At 42.6% G+C, this 20,252-nt stretch overlaps 1 protein-coding gene across 4 annotated transcripts in view; it reads left to right on the top strand.

Annotated features, from left to right (window-relative positions):
• TET2 (tet methylcytosine dioxygenase 2) overlaps positions 1 to 20,252 on the top strand; it is a 144,203-nt gene that overhangs the window by 30,752 nt on the left and 93,199 nt on the right. The window contains exons 1-2 of one of the 4 annotated variants that reach the window (XM_056566200.1): positions 11,463 to 13,070; positions 13,279 to 13,330. The exons of 2 other annotated variants lie outside the window; for them this stretch is intronic. The gene's annotated coding sequence lies outside the window, so the exon portion shown is untranslated. Of the gene's footprint in view, positions 1 to 11,462; positions 13,071 to 13,278; positions 13,331 to 20,252 lie in introns of those variants that run through there. One more of the 4 variants, XM_056566192.1, reaches the window with a different exon arrangement.

Raw genomic sequence — 20,252 nt, 5'->3', positions numbered from 1 at the left:
TTCTAAATCACTACTGGTATTCACCAGAGCCCGCCGCAAAGCGGGATGGTCTTGCTGCGGCGGTAGTGACCAGGTCGTATCCACTAGCAACGGCTCAACCTCTCTGACTGCTGAAGATAGGCGCGGTACAAGGGAGTAGACAGAAGCAAGGTCGGACGTAGCAGAAGGTCGGGGCAGGCAGCAAGGATCGTAGTCAGGGGCAACGGCAGGAGGTCTGGAACACAGGCTAGGAACACACAAGGGAACGCTTTCACTAGGCACAAGGGCAACAAGATCCGGCGAGGGAGTGCAGGGGAAGTGAGGTATACATAGGGAGTGCACAGGTGAAGACACTAATTGGAACCACTGCGCCAATCAGCGGCGCAGTGGCCCTTTAAATCGCAGAGACCCGGCGCGCGCGCGCCCTAGGGAGCGGGGCCGCGCGCGCCGGGACAGGACCGAGGGAGAGCGAGTCAGGTACGGGAGCCGGGGTGCGCATCGCGAGCGGGCGCCACCCGCATCGCGAATCGCATCCCGGCTGGAGGCGGTACCGCAGCGCACCCGGTCAGTGGATCTGACCGGGGCGCTGTAGTAGCGAGGATGAGGCGAGCGCTCCGGGGAGGAACGGGGACCCGGAGCGCTCGGCGTAACAAGAACAGACCAGTATTGACCTGTGTCATAAGCTCAGCAAACAACAAATTCTCATTTATCAGATGATCACATTTCTAAAAGATATAAAAACCATCAGCCACTCATCACCCATCATAATAAGGTACTTGTGGCTGACAATGATGGCGGTAAAGGGCCACATAAACAATCCAGCTATCATTCATGAGGCCTTGCCCTCATGATAAGAGAGCCATGTCAACTTTAAAGGAGTATTGCAGGATAAAAAAATTTGTCCTCTATCATAATGATAAGGGATAAGAGTCAGATTATGTGGGTCTGAATGCTGGGTCCCCCGCAATCTCCCGTACTGCTCTCCTCCTAAATGGAATGTACGAAGCTGTGGCCGACATACCTCATCTCAATGTGAAAGCTGGAGATATAGTACTCTGGCTCTCTTATAGAGATGCATGGAGGTGGCATGTCTGCTAGAGCTTCGTGAGATGATTGACATGCCCCATTCAGAAGAAGAGATGGGGTGCAGTGCAGGAGACCATAGAACAGGAGGGAAATTTTACTATCCCAGAGATCTCCTTTAATGTACATCCTCTAATGTGATCCCCTTAACCCCTTAAGGACCAAGCCCATTTTGACCTTAAGGACCAGGCCAATTTTATTTTTGTGTTTTTGTTTTTTTCTCCTCGCCTTATAAAATCTATAACTTTTTTATATTTACATCTATAGACCCATATAAGGGCTTGTTTATTGCGTGACCAATTGTAGTTTGTAACAAAACCTCTTATTTCAGCAAAAAATGTATGGTGAACTCAAATAATTATTTTTTTAGGGAGGAAATTTAAATGAAAACCCCAATTTTGCACATTTTGGAGGGTTTCGTTTTCACACTGTACTCTTTACGGTAAAAATTACATGTTCTTTATTCTATTGGTCAGTACGATTAAAATGATACCCCTAGCTAGATACTTTTCTATTTTTGTACTGCTTAAAAAAATCTCAAACTTTTTGTACAAAATCAGTAATATAAAATCGCTGTCACGATGCCGGCTGGCAGGAGGTGGATCCTCTGTGCCAGAGAGGGATAGCGAGGACCGTGCTAGTGGACCGGTTCTAAGACACTACTGGTTTTCACCAGAGCCCGCCGCAAAGCGGGATGGTCTTGCTGCGGCGGTAGTGACCAGGTCGTATCCACTAGCAACGGCTCACCTCTCTGGCTGCTGAAGATAGGCGAGGTACAAGGGAGTAGGCAGAAGCAAAGTCGGACGTAGCAGAAGGTCGGGGGCAGGCGGCAAGGTTCGTAGTCAGGGGAGATAGCAGAAGTTCTGGTACACAGGCTTTAAACACACAAAACGCTTTCACTAGGCACAAGGGCAACAAGATCCGGCAAGGAAGTGCATGGGAGGAGGATAGATATAGTCAGGGACCAGGTGGAAGCCAATTAAGCTAATTGGGCCAGGCACCAATCATTGGTGCACTGGCCCTTTAAGTCTCAGGGAGCTGGCGCGCGCGCGCCCTAGAGAGCGGAGCCGCGCGCGCCAGCACATGACAGCAGGGGACGGGAACGGGTAAGTGACCTGGGATGCGATTCGCGAGCGGGCGCGTCCCGCTGTGCGAATCGCATCCCCAACGGCCATGACAGAGCAGCGCTCCCGGTCAGCGGGACTGACCGGGGAGCTGCAGGGAGAAAGACGCCGTGAGCGCTCCGGGGAGGAGCGGGGACCCGGAGCGCTAGGCGTAACAGTACCCCCCCCCTTAGGTCTCCCCTTCTCTTTATCCGGTAACTGCCTCCCCTGGGATGAGGACACCGGGAAAGGATGGAGGGATTCCTCAACGGCAGGCAGAACAGCAGGAGTAGGAATGGGGAGAGAGGGCAGAGGGCGAGACCTGGCACGGGGCAGTGTGACACCAGGACGAGGGCCATGCGGGGACACAGGGGCTTGCCTGATGGGACTGGGAGGGGGGGAGAGGCATTTCCTGTGGCAGGCAGAGTCCTTAATGACCTTACGGGGACCGGATACAGGAGGAACCACAGGGTCACGGCAGGGAGTACTGGGAACCGGTTGAAGGCAGTCCTTGGAACAAGAGGGGCCCCAACTCTTGATCTCCCCAGTGGACCAATCCAGGGTTGGGGAATGGTGTTGAAGCCAGGGTAGTCCAAGGAGAACTTCAGAAGTGCAATTAGGAAGGACCAAAAATACAATTTCCTCGTGATGAGGTCCGATGCACATTAGGAGGGGCTCCGTGCGGAAACGCACGGTGCAATCCAACCTGGCTCCGTTGACCGCGGAAACGTGGAGTGGCTTGACAAGACGGGTCACCGGAATGCGGAATTTATTCACTAAGGACTCCCGAATAAAATTCCCAGAAGCTCCAGAGTCCAGGCAGGCCACGGCTGAGAGGGAAGAGCTGGCTGAAGTAGAAATCCGAACAGGCACCGTGAGACGTGGAGAAGCCGACTTAGCATCAAGAGACGCCACACCCACGAGAGCTGGGTGCGAGCGTGCGTTTCCCAGACGTGGAGGACGGATTGGGCAATCCACCAAAAAATGTTCAGTACTGGCACAGTACAGACAAAGATTCTCTTCCTTACGGCGATTCCTCTCTTCCAGGGTCAGGCGAGACCGATCCACTTGCATGGCCTCCTCGGCGGGAGGCCTAGGCGCAGATTGCAGTGGAGACTGTGGGAGAGGTGTCCAGAGATCTAAGTCTTTTTCCTGGCGGAGCTCTTGATGCCTCTCAGAAAAACGCATGTCAATGCGAGTGGCTAGATGAATGAGTTCATGCAGGTTAGCAGGAGTCTCTCGTGCGGCCAGAACATCTTTAATGTTGCTGGATAGGCCTTTTTTAAAGGTCGCGCAGAGAGCCTCATTATTCCAGGATAGTTCAGAGGCAAGAGTACGGAATTGTATGGCGTACTCGCCAACGGAGGAATTACCCTGGACCAGGTTCAGCAGGGCAGTCTCAGCAGAAGAGGCTCGGGCAGGTTCCTCAAAGACACTTCGAATTTCCGAGAAGAAGGAGTGTACAGAGGCAGTGACGGGGTCATTGCGGTCCCAGAGCGGTGTGGCCCATGACAGAGCTTTTCCAGACAGAAGGCTGACTACGAAAGCCACCTTAGACCTTTCAGTAGGAAACTGGTCCGACATCATCTCCATGTGCAGGGAACATTGCGAAAGAAAGCCACGGCAAAACTTAGAGTCCCCATTAAATTTGTCCGGCAAGGACAGGCGGAGGCTAGGAGTGGCCACTCGCTGCGGAAGGGGTGCAGGAGCTGGTGGAGGAGATGATTGTTGCTGCTGTAGCTGTGACTGTACTTGCTGTAGTTGTGACTGGAGTTGCTGTGTCATGGTGGTCAAGTACGACAGCTGGTGATCTTGTTGGGCGATCTGACGAGCTTGCTGGGCGACCAGCGTAGGGAGGTCAGCGACCACTGGCAGAGGAACTTCAGCGGGATCCATGGCCGGATCTACTGTCACGATGCCGGCTGGCAGGAGGTGGATCCTCTGTGCCAGAGAGGGATAGCGAGGACCGTGCTAGTGGACCGGTTCTAAGACACTACTGGTTTTCACCAGAGCCCGCCGCAAAGCGGGATGGTCTTGCTGCGGCGGTAGTGACCAGGTCGTATCCACTAGCAACGGCTCACCTCTCTGGCTGCTGAAGATAGGCGAGGTACAAGGGAGTAGGCAGAAGCAAAGTCGGACGTAGCAGAAGGTCGGGGGCAGGCGGCAAGGTTCGTAGTCAGGGGAGATAGCAGAAGTTCTGGTACACAGGCTTTAAACACACAAAACGCTTTCACTAGGCACAAGGGCAACAAGATCCGGCAAGGAAGTGCATGGGAGGAGGATAGATATAGTCAGGGACCAGGTGGAAGCCAATTAAGCTAATTGGGCCAGGCACCAATCATTGGTGCACTGGCCCTTTAAGTCTCAGGGAGCTGGCGCGCGCGCGCCATAGAGAGCGGAGCCGCGCGCGCCAGCACATGACAGCAGGGGACGGGAACGGGTAAGTGACCTGGGATGCGATTCGCGAGCGGGCGCGTCCCGCTGTGCGAATCGCATCCCCAACGGCCATGACAGAGCAGCGCTCCCGGTCAGCGGGACTGACCGGGGAGCTGCAGGGAGAAAGACGCCGTGAGCGCTCCGGGGAGGAGCGGGGACCCGGAGCGCTAGGCGTAACAATCGCCCTATTTTGATCACCTATAACTTTTTCATTTTTCCGTAAATGGGTAAATGTCCAAACTATCAAAAAAAAAGTTGAAAAGTCCAAAAATGCTGCTTTTTTGTCACATTTTATTCCAAAAATTTATTATAAAAATTTTTGGGAATAAAATGTGACAAAAAAGCAGCATTTTTTGACTTTTTTTTTAACGTTTACGCCGTTCACCATACGGGATCATCAAATTGTATTTTGATAGTTTGGACATTTACCCATGGGGCGATACCAAAATGTTTATAAAAAACATTTTTACGCTTTTTGGGGGTAAAATGGGAAAAAGGGACGATTTTCGTTTTTATTGGGGGAGGGGATTTTTCAATTTTTTTTACTTTTATTTTTATATTTTTCAACTTTTTTTTAGCACTTTTTATGTCCCTATAGGGGACTATCAATTGCAATCAGTTGATTGCTAATATTGTTCAGTGCTATGCATAGGGCACAGCACTGATCAGTGTTATCGGTCATCTTCTGCTCTGGTCTGCTCGATCACAGACCAGAGCAGAAGACCTGAATAGACGGCCCGAGGCAGGTGAGGGGACCTCCGGCCACCATTACAGATGATCGGATCCCCGCGGCAGCGCTGCGGGCGATCCGATCATCTATTTTAACATGCGCATTGCCGCAGATGCCGTGCTCTGTATTGATCAGTATTGATCACGGCATCTGAGGGGTTAATGACGAACATCCGCGCGATCGTGGATGTTGGTCTTTACTGCAGAGAGCAGCCGGGACCTGCAGTGTATGACGCGAACACTGCTCCGATGCTCGCGGTCATGCATACGTAAATGTACATCCTGGTGCGCCATATACCTCCGGACCAGGACGTACATTTACATCCGTGGTTGTTAAGGGGTTAAACAGCACTCATATCAGGCACAGGTCTGGAAATATAACACTACCTTTAGACATACTTTGGATATAGGTCTTTTTTAGCACTTTCTTTTTTAGGTGGTCATACACATTAGATACAAATAGTTTATAGTGGAGCAAACAATTGTCTAATGAACAATCTTGTCACTGATGCCACCGTACACATTCTAGTCTATATTGGATGTTCAAGTTGTTCAGACTGGCTATAAATTATCAATTACTTCGGAGGGAATTTCTGTGAGTCTTCTGGGAACATTCTGAGAATATTTTAAAATTGTTCTTTCCTAAAAAAAAATAATTTATTAATGAAACATCTTTTGTTCATGAACGAGCTTTTGTCCAACTGCTGCCTGAAAATGTTGACTTCTGTTAAGACGATAACAGGCTGTCACTGGCCGGCTTAAACAAAAGTTTTTCTGTTGAACTCATTCACTTTTATCTAATTTAAGGTATTTTTTTAGTACTTTAGAGTTTGGGTAACTGCTCACTAAAGGTTCATCTACATGTGTCAATTGTCATTGTGCATAACAAATTTTTGAGCAATTTAATTTTTTTTCCCAGTGTAAATGCACAATACTATGAATAAATGTTAATAGTATAATTGATGTAAACTGGTGCTTCACACATTCAAATGTAAAAGGACACATTTTAACTTTTTACTCTTAAACTGTATTGCTAGTATGACGGAATTTGCATAGATCTTGGACAATATTAGCAACATGAAGAGGTTTTGCTTGCAATGATTTTGGCTTTAACAAAATGTGATGTGTAAGTGGCCTCAAGTACAACCACTGGATCAGTGTTATTAGGTAATCTAAGAGATACCTTTATTAAAGACTTAAAGGTGGATAATTACCAGCAAAGACTATTGTGTCCCTATAATGAAGGCTACTAATATGCCACTGCACCACACAATAGCAGAGATGTGGGGACAAAAGGAATTCCCAACATGGAACAAGTCAGTGATCCCTCCTGATTTTCATACCCTTGTGCCAGCACAGCTGGGGTTTTAATAATGGGTAAAGGGTATCAGTAAGGCAATGGCTGTCTATAGCCAGCTTTAGCTAATTTTGAAATAGTTGTGTTATGAATGTATCATCCCATTGATCGGTTAGAATTTAGTGTATCTAAACATCCTTTTCAACAGACTGGTCACCTCTATTAAGGTACAAAAATGAATCATTGAGCAGGCTCCATGATCCATCGACCTCTTATGCCCCATATTTAGTGGGACGATAGCTAGCGTATTAGAGCATATAGATCTGACATTAAGAGCTGCATCTCCATGTTACAAAGAAAATAGAAAAAAAGAGCATCCCATACTGCAGAGGGACTTACAATAGCAGATGCCTGAGAAAGCAGTGATCCAACAGTGAAACACATTGCATATTGGGAAAAAAACCATTTTCGTTTACTCTTGTGTGAAGGTGTCTACAACAGCTCTGAGGAATTTGTCTATCTCCATGTTAGACTTTTTTTTAATTTCTATTAGGCTATGTTTTTGAGCCTCATTTTGGTCAGCATTTTTACCAAAACCAGAAGTGGAAATGACACAAAAAAAAAAAAAAAACATTTATATATATATATATATATATATATATATATATATAAATGTGCATCTTTTTCTGTGTTGTGACCCCAATCCTGGGTTTGGTAAAAAAATAAATAAATAAATAAATAAATAAATAAAAACAAGGTGAGGGCCAAAGAGTGGTTTAACCCCTTAAGGACCCATCCTATCATATCTATCAGCAGGCATCCCGTGCAAATGCCCAGGGGGGTCCTGAGACCCCCCCATGTCGGCGACTGCAGCAAATCGCCGGTCAATTCAGACCGGCTATTTGCGGCGATTCCGGGTCAATCAGGTCTCTGGTGACCCGGTGACCTGGAAAAAAGGGTGAATGGGGCTGGCCAAGACAGCCCCATTCACCCTTACCCAGCAGGAGTGAGGTGGCACCTCACGATCACGTGATTGATCGGTTGAAATAACCAATCAATCACTGTCCTGCTGGGCGGCGATCGGGGAGGCGAATGGGGCCGGCGGGGGGTCTCCTACCTTTCCCTGGTCCGGTAGAGGTACCCTCAGGAGCGGCGGTGGCGGTCCCGGTGGCAGCGACGATGGTCCCGGCAGAGCAGGCGGCAGGATACAGCAGGAGGTGAGGCTTGTTCACCTCCTGCTGTTACTTAGCAACAACTCTCAGCATGCACAGCCAAAGGGCATGCTGGGAGTTGTAGTTTTGCAACAGCTGGAGTTCCAACTAAAACTCTCAGCATGCCCTTTGGTAGTCTGTGCATGCTAGGGGTTGTAGTTATGCAACAGCTGGAGGCACATTTTTTCTATGAAAAAGTGTGAATCCAGCTGTTGAATAACTACAATTACCAGCATGCACAGACTACCAAAGGGCCTGCTGGGAGTTGTAGCAGTGTGCCTCCAGCTGTTGCAAAACTACAACTCTCAGCATGACCTTTGACTGTCAATGCATGCAGTTTTGCAACAGCTGGAGACACATTGGTTGTGAAACAGAGTTTGTGTCCTAACTCAGTGTTTCACAACCAGTAAGTCTCCAGTTGTCAAAAATACAATTCCCAGCATGCACTGAGAGACTGTACATGCTGGGAGTTCTAGTTTTGCAACAGCTGGAGGCACACTGGTTGCAAAACACTGAGTTAAGTAACAAACTCTCAGTGTTGCGCAACCAATGTGTCTCCAGCTGTTGCATAACTACAACTCCCAGCATGTATGGTCTGCCAGTGCATGCTGGGAGTTGTAGTTTTGCAACAGCTGTAGGTTTCCCCCCCCCATGTGAATGTACAGGGTACACTACAAGGGCTACACACTACATATACATATACCCCTTACACAGTCCCCCAAATAAAAATAAAAAAATCGTCTTGTACGGCACTGTTTTCAAAACAAAGCCTCCAGCTGCTGAAAAACAACAACTCCCAGTATTGCCGGATGGCCACTGACTATCAAGGCATGCTGGGAGTTTTGCAACAGCTGGAGACACCCTGTTTGGGAAACACTGCCGTAGGGTATTTTGGTGGTGGATGCAAATCCCCAAAATAGGCCTCAAATGCGCATGGAGCTCTCGCTTTGGAGCCCTGTCGTATTTCAAGGAAATAGTTTAGGGCCACATATGGGGTATTTCCGTACTTGGGAGAAATTGCCTTACATATTTTGGGGGGCTTTTTCTCATTTTACCCCTTATGAAAAGGTAAAGTTGGGGTCTACACTAGCATGTTAGTGTAAAAAAATAAAAAGTTTTACAATAACATGTTGGTGTTGCCCCATACTTTTAATTTTCACAAGGGGTGAAAGGAAAAAACTACCCCATATGTGGGCGTAAAGTGATCTGCGGGCACACAACAAGGCCCAGGAGTGAGAGCGCACTATGTACATTTGAGGTCTAAATTGGTGATTTGTACAGGGGTGGCTGATTTTACAGCGGTTCTGACATAAATGCAAAACAATAAATTCCCACATGTGACCCCATTTTGGAAACTACATCCCTCACGGAATGTAACAAGTGAGCCTTAAAACCCCACTGGTGTTTGACGAATTTTCGTTAGATGTGAAAAAGAAAAAAAAAAAAAATTAAATGCTGGTGTTACCCTAAATTTTTCATTTTCACAAGGGAGAATAGGAAAAATCCCCCCAAAATTTGTAATCCATTTCTTTGGAGTAAGAAAATACCCCATATGTGGATGTAAAGTGCTCTGCAGGTACACTACAATGCTCAGAAGAGAAGGCGCGCCATTGGGATTTTGGAGAGAGAATGTGTACGAAATTGAAGGCCATGTGTGTTTACAAAGCCCCCATAGTGCCAGAACAGTCCCCCCCCAAATGTGACCCCATTTTGGAAACTACAACCCTCACAGAATTTAATAAGGGGTACAGTGAACCTTTACACCCCACAGGCGTCTGACAGATTTTTGGAACAGTGGTCTGTGAACAGCCCACTGTTCCAAAGATCTGTCAAATGCCAGTGGGGTGTAAATGCTCACTGCACCCCATATTAAATTCTGTGAGGGGTGTAGTTTCCAAAATGGGGTCACATTTGGGGGGGGTCCACTGTTCTGGCACCACGGGGGGCTTTGTAAATGCACATGGCCCCCGACTTCAGTTCCAATCAAATTCTCTCTTTCCAAAAGTTCAATGGCGCGCCTTCTCTTCTGAGCATTGTAGTTTGCCTGCAGAGCACTTTACATCCATATATAGGGTATGTCCATACTCAGAAGTTGTGGTTACAAATTTTGAGAGGCTTTTTCTCATTACCCCTTGTGATAATGAAAAATTTTGGGTAAAACCAGCATTTTAGTGAAAAAAATCTTTCAATTTTTCATTTTCATGTCCAGCTTTAGCAGAAATTTGTCAAGCACCTGTGGGGTGTTAAGGCTCACTGTACCCCTTGTTACGTTCCTTGAGGGGTGTAGGTTACAAAATAGTATGCCATGATTTATTTTTTTTTTTTTTTTTGCTCTTCTGGCACCATAGGGGCCTCCTAAATGTGACATTCCCCCCAAAAACCATTTCAGCAAAATTTGCTTTCCAAAAGCCAAATATGACTTCTTCTCCTCTGAGCATTGTAGTGCGCCCGCAGTGCACTTGACGTCCACACATGGGGTATTTCCATACTCAGAAGAGATGGGGTTACAAATTTTGGGGGGCATTTTCTCCTATAACCCCTTGTAAAAATGTAAAAGTTGGGGGAAAACCAGCATTTTAGTGAAAAAAAAAATTCATTTACACATCCAACTTTAACGAAAAGTCTTCAAACACCTGTGGGGTGTTAAGGCTCACTGGACCCCTTGTTACATGCCTTGAGGGGTGTAGTTTCCAAAATGGTATGCCATGTGGGGTTTTCTGCTGTTCTGGCACCATAGGGGCTTCTTAAATGTGACATGCCCCCCAAAAACCATTTCAGCAAAATTCACTCTCCAAAATCCCATTGTTGATCCTTCCCTTCTGAACCGTCTAATGCGCACGCCGAGCACTTCACATACACATATGATGTATTTCCTTACTCGAGAGAAATTGAGTTACAAATTTTGGGATGCTTTTTCTCCTTTTACCCCTTGTAAAATTGCAAAAACTGGGTCTACAAGAACATGCGAGTGTAAAAAATGAAGATTTTGAATTTTGTCCTTTACCTTGCTGCTATTCCTGTGAAACACCTAAAGGGTTAACACACTTTCTGAATGTCATTTTGAATACTTGGGGGGATACAGTTCTTATAATGAGGTCATTTATTTGGTATTTCTAATATGAAGACCCCTCAAATCCACTTTGAAACTGAACTGGTCCCTGAAAAATTCCGATTTTGAAAGTTTTGGGAAAAATTGGAAAATTGCTGCTGAACTTTGAAGCCCTCTGATGTTTTCCAAAAGTAAAAACATGTCAACTTTGTGATGCAAACATAAAGAAGACATATTGTATATGTGAATAAATATATAATTTATTTGGAATGTCTATTTTCCTTACAAGCAGAGAGTTTCAAAGTTAGAAAAATGCTAAATTTTCAACATTTTCATGAAATTTGGGGATTTTTCACCAAGAAAGGATGCAAGTAATGCCGAAAATTTACCACTGTGATAAAGTAGAATATGTCACGAAAAAACTATCTCGGAATCAGAATAATTGGTAAAAGCATCACAGAGTTATTAATACATAAAGTGACAGTGGTCAAAATTGCAAAAAAGGTCTCAGTCCTTAAAGTGAAAAAGGTCAGATGTGCAAAAATAGGCCGGGTCCTAAGGTGAAAATGGGCTGGGTCCTTAAGGGGTTAAAAAACTTAATATAAACTTAGCTTTATACTGCCATTTTACGATCTGAACAGAGTCATCTAGAAAGTTCTGCTACCAGGAGGAAGCCTGACAAACACATATGTTTCTACTGATTAAGTGACAAAGGCCTTTGATGCTTTAAACATTACTGTATTGTCATGGTAATTCCTAATATAGGCTGTGTAGAGGATGGCTGTTAGTCCACTGCCCCATACCTGCTTTTGTACACACATCGCTTGTTCTGTCTTTAACTTAGCAAAGTACTTTCTAAAACAATGGCACTATGTGAATTATTTAACACTTTCAGTGCCTTCATTTGCTTACTTCCTCTTCTGGTTTGGTCAAAGTTCAGGGGGTGGTTAGTGTATTTGTAAGATGAGTGGGCAGGATCAAGTTTCAGTCTGTTCTTGTATAAAGACCAGCATAGTAAGTAGTATACTCCAGTACCTATCATCTTCTGTGGGAATCCACTGTGTACAGATAAACAGGTTTTGAAGGTTTTGTTGGGGGAACAGTGTTATGATCCAATCTGAATGACTAACGAGGAGGAGCGATTACTTCACGGATTGATTGAAGAGTCTATTAGCGGTCCATTGTATGAAATAGTATTTGTTCTCTCTCTTGTCCTGAGAATATGCATATGAGATGGTAGAGAATGACTAAAAAAATTGCCATGGAAAAAGCCCATTCACTGCATAATAATAGAAAGTGTGTCATCACATAATATCGGAAAACAAACTTTGTCACCGGCATGCGTCAGCTGTTGTGTCACGGGGTGGCTGCATAGTAAGACTTAGGGAGCATGTGTCAAGCTCTTTGCAGTTCACATGGTCAGTGTAAACAAGAGGTTGACCAGTCTTGACTTAACTTTTACAAGCTAAGTGTTTTAAGTTCTCCAACTAGGTAGCCACAAAGAAATGAATGCAAATACTAAAAAGTGGACTTCGGTAATATTTGCAGAGCGGCGGCTGGAAGGAAATGTTGAAATGTGTGTGTAAGAGGAGCTGAAAGGGGGAGATGCAAAGGAGGAACTAGAGCAAGAGCATTGTACTGTAATGTGATATTCCGAAAATCAGCTATCTAATCTTGCCTGCAAATTCCTTCCCCCTCTCTCTGCATGACAGAAGGCAGTTTGCTGTGCTGTAGCTGGAGGCAGTGTCTGTGAAGCTGAAGAGCAAGCAAGGAATGAGCCAGAATAGCAGCGTGATCCACTCCACAGCTTCAATGCAACCCAGGCTTCTGCTTACTATTGTACAGCCAAAAAAAATGTGAGGCTTTATGTGGGAAGCCCTGAGTAGGGAACTGATTTACATTACCCAAGCTAGCAGTCAGGCAGAGCTCCTTGTCAGCAGACACTACTTTGGGGTTGGTTCACATGCCAGTCACGTCCACCCTTTGGAACAGTGAACAGCAACACCGGGGCTTCATCAAGTGATGAGAGCAGACGTCAAACTGCCCCATGAATATTGATGTGGAGGCTAGTCTGCTTTCGTAGAGGAGCAGAAGGAAGCAAGATGGCTGCCCTTTAGGATTTGTTAGAAAGGAGACCAGACTGTGTTTGCTGGATTTCTGCAAGGCAGAGGGACATTTAAGAGGTCAGAGTGCTATATTTATGCCCATACGTCCTTCCCTATCTCTCTCTTCCCTATTTCTTTCTCCCAGCCTGGGAGACACCTCTATTTGTTCAGTGTGTGCAAGAATAAAGAGGAGAAAATACTGATCCTTCTCCAACATGGCTGACAAGTGTAGTTTTGAAATAATAAAGAGCCTTTTATTTCCCTGCTTTTTTTCCTGTCCTTCCAGAATGCTTTCTGCAATATGCTTTGTGCTTGCCTTAGCTTGCTATTTATAACATGTAAGTTTTTGGTGTGCTCGTATGGTTTTCTCAATGTTTCCTGTTGTGTGTATGAAAAAGTAAGGTCTAAACAGTAATCAACTCTGCTGTAATTCACTTTTCATTTACAGTTCCAGGTTTTATGTGAATTTTTAAAACTTGTCTTTTGTTTGATTCTTTAGGCAGAATTTTTATATTTTTTTTTTTATGTTTTTTCCTTTTTTTGTGCTGTGCAGCTAAACTCATACATTTTATATGGTCAGCCTACATGCCATGTGACTAGATAAGAGCATACTTTAGAAAGAGACATCTTGCTCAATTTTTCTTTCTGTTGCCCGGCATGTGTCTGTGTCTTTCAGCATACCTTGGACATTTTTTAAGGCTGCATTCTGCCTTTGTGCTGCTGGTGAATCAGCTTTCCTTTACATAGCCGGTGAATGACAAGCAGACACAAAGGCAGGCGCAGTCAAAAGGACATAGACATAAGAGCCAAGAACATACATTTTGGTTAATTTTGTTAATTGTCACATCAAAACCCATATTCAACCCTTAAAGAAAATGGAGCTTGTGTTTATATTTCTCTTGTTTTGTGACAGAAGACCAAATGTCAATATTTAAGTATGACATTCGTTAACAATTAGAATGGGATTTGTTATGTTTTGTTGGATTTCATTATAGAGCAGTAGTTGATCTTTTGGCACCTTTAAGGAAAGGACAGGTCAGATAAGAATGTGATAACAGTATATGATCACTTGATATGTGTGAATGTTTACGCCTCATCATTACAGTGTTATAGTCCATCATAAATAATTCTATGTGTGTGGGAGGTTGTATGCTTTGGCATAATTAATGGTTATACACACATACAGAAAATGGATAAAGCTAACTAGAGACATAGGTGGCCTGTGCCATTTTAAATGGATAATACAGACACAGGGAACCTCCAGAACCAGTAGACCGTTCATTGTGACACCTAAGGAAATTCTTCAATGCAGTTGGTTTCGTCACACTTTGGCTGAACCATATAAAATGTGAGGTAAGGCACAGCACAGATTCATTCAGAAAACTGCACCTCCAGTTCATCTCCCAACACTGGCTTTTTTGTCCATTCCCTGGGATTAAAAGATCTGTTTCCTGTTGCCAGCTAATGGAGGCTGTTCTATTTGCATCTTAATGGCTGTCTTCAGTGCTGCATAGTGGGGAGGAACTATGCAGATTCAATTGTATATTTACATGTGTATTGCAACATACAGTAGGACTTTCATTTGAGACTGGCAAAGATTGGGACAAAAGGGGACAATCATAAACCTTGGCTTACCATATGAATTGAAGGTAACAGCCATGTGGGAACTAGTAACATGTTGGCAAAGTTAAACCTTAATGGCCAGACAATAGCTGTGGAAAGGTGTGTAAAATGAATCTGTGTTTACAATTGGGTATAACTAATGTGTCTGCAGATGGGTAGTAAGCAATGTTTGTCCCCTGCTTTTAAAATGATAATGTATACCTTATATTATGAATTTGGTTTACTACGTAAAAATATAACATTTTAACTTACAATGGAAAAACTGAATGTAGATGACTCAGAATACTTCTCGTTCTACTTTTTTCATTCTTCTGATGTATGATGCAAAGTTGTAGGCTGCGACCAGGCTGAAATTTTGGTTTTGATACCTGGATTTATAGTGAGCATGAACAGAGCAGTAACATTTGCACTGGATGTATGCATGGTCTCAGCAGTTAAACCTGTTTTTGTTATTTTTTTATTTTAATGAGGTATAGTATTGGCATTGTTTCTATGACTCTTGGCACTTAGCCAGGGCACTGAAACAGTCTTGATGCGGTGCGCATGGTCTTGGACTCCGGCATGTCAACATTGTTTAAAGAGCAGGCAAGATGCGCCAACTCAAAGCTTGTTACGACGGAGGTCGTTTGGATGGTTGTTTGTTAGGTTTAGGGTCGGTCTAGCTAACAGTTGAGCTGAGTCGATATGACAAGTGCATTGTTGTAATATACACTTTAACTTGTATCCGAAACCTGGAATCTGCAAAAATATAACCTTAATTTATAACCTGTTTGAGTTTAACCTCTTTAACCACGTAAGACTGCCTTTTGGTAATCCTTGAGCTTTTTCTCTACATATAAAGCATCAATTTTGTAGAATATTTTCTAATTTCGAGTTAAAATTCCTATTTGTGCAATCATTTTAGTTAACTGTATCCTTAGCTGATTTAAGAAAACTTGCATAAAACTGTACAGAGCCTTATGTTCATGAAAGAGAGCTGCCAAGTAAACAGGAATGTCGATGGTTGTCTTTGGAAATAATTCTGCAAAACATTACCACAAATTGTTTAGTCAGATTCACAGTATCCCTATGTCTCATTGTGGTGTATAATAACATGAAAGGCATTCTTCCAGAATATAGTTTTTCCCCATCCACAAACCACAGCTCGCCAAAATGCACCTTGAAAGCCATGAAGATGCATAACTTTAGATGGACTAGCAAAAAACATGGGTCAAATGTAGTTGGACTATTAAATTGGACTGACTAAGTATTACACTGCCAGACTCCTGCCTGATACAATCATGATCTTCTAGATGGAAGCTTGTTTACTGAGCCTGTAACACAGTTCATATAGGACTTACTGGATCATTCTTGGGGCCCTTTCTTCTGTTTTTTGTTGGCCACCCATATTCTATTACACAGGGCGATGTGCAGCCCACAAAAAGTGATTTTTAAATTTGTCGAAACCTTGAAGCATTTGCTTGTAAGTTGCCTGATTACCAGCCAATCACAAAGGGTGGTTATCATCCTCTTCGGCCAGTATTCGCCCCATGTAATAGGGCCCTAAGAATTCACCAATGATTGGCAACATTGTAGTTGGGATTGAAAATAGGTATAACAGTTCTTATGGTGTGAACATAAAAAAGAAAGAAAAAAGGAAAAGAGGTGGCACTATCTTGTGATGTTGTGCAACAGGCACAACACTGGTATTCAAGTGTAAGAACTCTCAAAAGATTCCTTGTGGCTGCCTGGCATCCATGCCCGATCATCAAAGATGGTGGTCCCTTAATACAGTACACATATAGAGGGACTCCAAGTTGTCCTTCCGACACCTCTGAGGATCATTTCCCGGTAATTCCGGGAATTACTGGGAAACCATCCTCTGAGGCACCAGAAGAACATCCTTCTTTTTTCTCCAGAGAGAACAACTTGGAGTCCCTCTATATGTGCACTAGTTCTTATGGTGTAGTAGACACATCTGATATTGATAACCTGAGAGGAGGTCATCAATAATTTTTGCACTAAAAACTCCTTTATAGTTTTCCATTGAACTATTAATAGAACATTACATGGTGGTATAATTAGGGAGCTGTAGAGTATCAGATTGTATGTACTGTATAACAGTATTATTAGACTACACTATAATAGCATTGTCTAGACACTATTCCACAATTGGGGAGACCTTCTCCCACATACACTCATTTCCCATGGTGCCACCAAACAGATCCAGACATCACAGCATGTTTATGAAGTATGTGAATTCATTTCACCGATGCATATGGTATATGTTCACTGGAAGCACATTAAGGAAAGCAGTACAACAGCCAGTCCAATTTCTGTGTCTAAAAGTTCAAGTATCTTTTTGTCAAATTATGAAATGCTTTACTTGATCTTATGTATGCATTGCCCATACTTTCTCAGCTTTGTTTGTCTTTTTCTTTTATCTTTTACTTTGCAATGGTTTTATGGAAAAATATTTCTGAATAATATTTATACAGATTGTTGTCTATGACGGGGAGACTTTTCAGTGTCTGTCATAAATCCTTTATAACTTTTTGAGCTTTATTTATTTCATATAATGCTAAGTAGTTTGTTATACATTTCTAAAGTATGTGAGCTTCCGAATTTAAAGATACTATTCCTGTTCCTAAAAGCCAATGAGGAGAGCAAACATAGTGGCTTCCTCATAAATATTCCTATTGATTCATACATTTTCTAGCCATACACATAAAATAAATATTGGCATATAGAGATGTTGGCAGTATTCCTGACAATTCAGTGTTAATAGGGGAAGTCAAAGTCTGCCAATTGGGAAAAAGAGAAGCAACATGTTAGATGTCAACATACCAAATGATAGGTAAAGGGACCTCTGTTTACTCATGTCAATTGGTTAATTGTTGTTTATAGCTAAATTGTAGATGTCAACGTATAATTCATTAATGAATAAGGTAAAATTCTCTAGTTCTAGTTAATAATTCTGCAGGATAAGACAGATTGAAGTCAAACTGTAAGAGAATATAGCAAAGATGAATAGCAACAAGAAAATATCCAGCATCACAGCAGGGCCTCCATCTAAAACTTTCAGGCTTATTTGAAATCCATTACAAGATGTCCATACATAGACTACAGAGACAAATGGCCTACATATTTTGGACAAAAGCCTTAATCATAGTAAAAATAGAGTGAATAATGTCATAATCTAAAAGAGAAGATTTTAGTAATGTATATGTAATGTATATGTGATATAAATATGAATTTATACACATATTATAGTAAATACAAAAAATACATTGGACTAAAATGGTTATTGGAAATGGGCGGCTCTCTGCCAGAGCATTGTGCTAGAAGCAAGAGTCTGAATTCCACGTGTGGCTCTTTAAATGAAACATGATGTTGCTTGACTGGTATTACATAATACTATGATTCTTAATATGAGTTATGTAATATTAGTTTTACTCAGGGCGTTACTTTCATTACAATATTTAATATAGTAATGAGACAAATACAATGAAACTTCTTTGAAACGACCACCAAAAATTGCATTAAAATGGGTTTCCATGGAGGCTGTCTCCTCAAATAAATTTCTCACTATGCATAATGTATGGTGGACTTAAAATCTCTCACAAAATCTGGTCTAGATAAGGCAATGATCTTTTCAAAGAGGTGGTCTTTTAGAGAGGTTTCACTGTATTTATATTTTTATGCTTAGCAAACCCTTAAATAAAACACAATTCCACCTGTGTCAATTTATTTGTCAATGGCCACTCCTTCAATTTATATGAACGAAATAATAGGTATTATATTTCAAATACATTAATAGTAAACATTTATTAAGCAGTATTTTTTCTTATGATAAGGATTACCCCACAAAGCAGTTTAGTTGTTTCCAGTTTAAATATATGTAAAAAAAAAAAGGGAACTAAGTATGCTTGACTTAAAAATTTTAAGTGATATGAAAGTTCTGAGCTATACATAAAGTCAGTCAGCCATTAGTTTAATGCTTTAATAAAGTCAATGACCTCCTTGGTAGATGTTTTCCTTCTTTCCTGCATCTTTGTTGAGGGTGTGAAGATATTGAATTCTCCCTTTTTTAAGTCACTTTACACTTCCCACTTTAGGCCAAGTTCCATTTTACTAGTAGTACCCCAACCTGTAGTTACAAAACTCCTGTACTACATAGTATTGACCAACCACATAATAACACAATTTGAAAGAAGAAGAAAACATATCTATTATAGGTATTGTGGTGGCCTCTATAAACTATATTGTAATGGGCTACTGTAAGGGGCCTAAAATAATGTTTTCATGGGGGAGATGGGGGTCTGTACCTTAATATTAATAATGTTTCACTAAATAGGCTTTAGTAGATAACTTCTGGTTGGTTTCCTTTAAAAACTCAACTATATATGAAGTTCACTTTTTGCTAAATATATATTTTATTTGACATTTCATGATATCATTTTTTTATGCTAGGGAAACAAGAAAATCTTTACAGAAAATACAATACAATACAAGTTGAGCATTTACTGTGACGTGTCAATGTTATGTCAAACATAGTAAGCATCATTTATATGAAAATAAGAGCCACACTGCGTTGTTTTCTTCTACACTAAAAAGCAAACAAATAGCCCCAGGCCATGCATGTAAAATTTAAATTGAAGTACCCACAAAAGGTCATTTATCGGACCCAGAAAAAGTTTTTTTTTGTCACCGACACCATTTCTTAACTTTCTGTCCATTGCATGGAAGAAGAAAGAGTTAATGTGATGTGTTGCCGGGAGACACGTGGGTGATACGCGCACATGTCTGCACTGTTTACAAAAAGACGACCCAGAATTCTCAGGGACATTTACGTAACTGTTTCTAGGTAGAAGAATTCAAAAACATTATGATGCTTGTAAGGTCTCCTAGAATACCTGGGCTGTGACTAACATGCTCCCCTGGATAGGTTGAGCCACCACAAATTTAGATTTCTTCTGTCTTTATACAATCATGTGAGCGATATCAAGCACCGTGACTTAGAGAAAGGTCATCTGCGGTGAGCCAAAAATAGATTCTAACAAGTCTCTCAAACACAGGTCTGGTGGCTGTTGCGCTACGCACTGGCGATAGCAAACCTTTCTGCCTGGAGCCTATAAATAATTTTGGCTGCGCTGTAATAAAATTGGAAGGCATAGAAACATTTTGAATTTGTAAACAAAACGCTCACCATGAAACACGGTTGTTGTGAGGGGATTGTTTACCCAGTCTAGATACCATGTTATAGCAATATGTTTCTTGTGCTCCTGCCATACAGATGATTAGTTGCCGGAAGTATTTTTTCTGCATATTAATGTATTAGAAACAGGGATCAGAGATTAAATAGGAGAGTTAATCACCCGGTGAGAACCTGGTATTTTATCATCATAGACTGGCATTTTCAGCATTTCTGCTTGCTACATTGGTTATACTTGTAGGATGTGCATGCATTTGCATCAGAAGAGTTAAATATTTCTTGTCCTGAACTACGCTGTACCATGTTACTATTAACTTGCTAGATCAAGAGTTCAGAGACTATCGGTAACTCTTTAACATTGGTTTTGTATGTATCCATAAAGTAGCTTCCCTGCTGTGTCCTGATATGCCCTCTTATACACTGCTGAAACAAGCTACCATTAA

This window comes from Hyla sarda, chromosome 1 (assembly GCF_029499605.1).
Source record: "Hyla sarda isolate aHylSar1 chromosome 1, aHylSar1.hap1, whole genome shotgun sequence".
In the NCBI taxonomy this organism is placed as follows: domain Eukaryota; kingdom Metazoa; phylum Chordata; class Amphibia; order Anura; family Hylidae; genus Hyla; species Hyla sarda.
Note: the sequence above shows the minus strand (reverse complement) of the source record. Positions and strands in the feature narration are given on the sequence as shown.